The 2,500-nt window shown below is 37.2% G+C and overlaps 1 pseudogene across 1 annotated transcript in view; it reads right to left on the minus strand.

Moving 5' to 3' along the window:
• Positions 1-2,500, minus strand: part of LOC144957348 (epidermal retinol dehydrogenase 2-like) — a 24,220-nt pseudogene that overhangs the window by 9,078 nt on the left and 12,642 nt on the right. The gene's annotated exons all lie outside the window — the stretch shown is intronic.

Genomic DNA, 2,500 nt, shown 5'->3' on the forward strand with positions numbered 1-2,500 from the left:
AAGTACATACAAGTAAAAAGTAGTAATGCAATATAAAATTCATGTAAGTTTTAACCAAAATAAACTATACTTCACCCAGGTTCCAACCGTTCCATTAATTCCCACTAATAATGAAATTATTAATTACATATAGGGTCAAAATAAACTGTTCATATTCCGAAAGGAGAATAAAATTAATCAACAAAATTGTTCACACAGGGTGCGGTGTTCCAGCCTGTTCAAATCCAAAATTGTTCCTAATAAAACACATAGATCGAGTGTTACTTCCTCATCTTTACAAACGTTACATTGTATTTTGTTCATATTTCTCAAAAATTATATTGTTCAAAAGGGTTCAAAACACATTTACCGGGCGCTATGTCCTAGCCCCGTCAAAATTACAAAGTTCAAAGATGCAAACGCATTTACCGGGCGCTATATCCTAGCCCCGTCAGCTCTTCACTATATTAGAAGATATATATAGATATATTAGTAAAAATGAAATTAACATAGACACAATGATAGCGTAAGTGATCAATTAGTATTTACTTAAAAATAATTCATTTAACTGAGGTCACGTTCTCAATTTCAACACAATTAAACTCAATGAATTAATTATTCACTAAAACAATAAAACTGTATATTATTTTAAACTTTAAGATAAGTGAAATAATTTTACGATATTAATCACTTAATCACTTGATGATTACTCAGCACATCAAAACAATATTATAAATTTTATATATTCTCACCGAGCACAAATTACAAAAACACAATATCGCTTAGAGCCCATAACCGGGTACGATATACAAAATACTGGCCATATTAGGCCCACTTCGGCTACAATACAGCCTAAAACACAATGCTGGCCAACACACAGGCCCAACACATATCGCCTGAGAGCCCATATTCGGGTGCGACATAAAATACTGGCCACTTTGGGCCCTTTTCACTGTGGCTTCAACATAGCCAAACAGAATTCCAGCCAACACACAGGCTGTACAGGTCGTTCTTCTTCGACCTCAAATCGCAGACTGCCAGTTGAACATCGACCCAAGCCGAAACATAGGACAGGGTATCTAACGGTATCTCGGTTGATGCATAAAATTGATGAGGGTGTCTTAACACTGATGGAACATGATAACCCTCCGTTCTTTCATTGCCTTCATAGTATACACCACCCACGGCGAAAACAAGGGAGTCCCTATTCCAACACCCATCCTACACTCATAAATCATTTAATTATATGGGTTTGATTCTACCCGAGACCTTGGTGGGTATGACAACTATCTCCCTTTGTTATATAGAAGGCATTTCTTTACACTGAGTTTGAGATCACCTACGTCTCACCCAGACACCAGCACAAGATCCCACGAAGAGGAATACACTGAAATGTTTACAAATCATATGTTAAAAATAAAACAAAATAACATAACATAACAGAGAGATGATTTACAAGGGGAAAAAAATCATTTCTCAAAACTATAACTATACATTGACTGTTTCCCTCCCAGCCAAGGACTCCGGCCAGGGTCAGGACAAAACCAAGTAATCTCATTCCAAGACAAAGACAGAAAGCAATTGAAGAAAAAAAAAAACAGATACAGGGGGATAGAAGACACAGCAAGTACTATCTCCCGGCCCACTATGGGAGGTCGGGAACCCCACCCAAGAACAATGTAGTAATGGTCATTGCAGATGAAATATGTAAATTAACTCTCTCAATCCTAACTCTCTAGCTCTGTGCTGCTATCCTCCTTCCAAGAGACTTTTGGTGCTTTTTAAAATTGAATTTAAAAAAAATATACTTGATCTAAAAGTAACCAAAATGCCGTGTACATAGTCTTAATCAAATACCATTATTACGTTAATTCAACAACAGTAGCTTTAATAATTTGACTATAATTTGTCTCAGAAAAATGTATTTAATGATGGGGTAAAAGTAACCAGGGGACCACCGAGAAAGTCGGTGTTAGGGTTGAGTGAGTTATGAACAGATTTATGATTTTCAGAGTTACATGAAAGGATGAAAAGAACAAGAAATCAAGTGAGTAGGGACACAAGGTTAAACATAAAGACTGGTTCATGAAATATTATGATAAAATTCATGCTGAGGGCGTAACTATCGGATACCAATTTTGATGCTGTAGTTCGGGAAATCTTTAAGGCTATTCCCTCTCATTAATTGGGTGCTAGGTCAAATGACGGTTCGGTAGAGGTTACTTAAAATTAGACAGATAGACGTCCCATCCCACATTGATGGAGGAAAAAGTCTGTTTTCACTTTTTAGACACTGTGCTAAATACCAGTACACGTGTACAAGGACACACATGCGCGCGCGCACACTCACACATACACAACACACACACACACAGAGAGAGAGAGAGAGAGAGAGAGTGTGTGTGTGTGTGTGTGTGAAAAAGAGAGATATGGAGAGATAGAAAGTGTGTGTGTGTGTGTGTGTGTGTGTGTGTGTGAAAAAAAAAAAAAGAGAGAGAGAGAGAGAGAGAGAGAGAGAGAG

This window comes from Berghia stephanieae, chromosome 11 (assembly GCF_034508935.2).
Source record: "Berghia stephanieae isolate SIO BIC M18660-M18661 chromosome 11, UCSD_Bste_1.3, whole genome shotgun sequence".
NCBI classification, from domain to species: domain Eukaryota; kingdom Metazoa; phylum Mollusca; class Gastropoda; order Nudibranchia; family Aeolidiidae; genus Berghia; species Berghia stephanieae.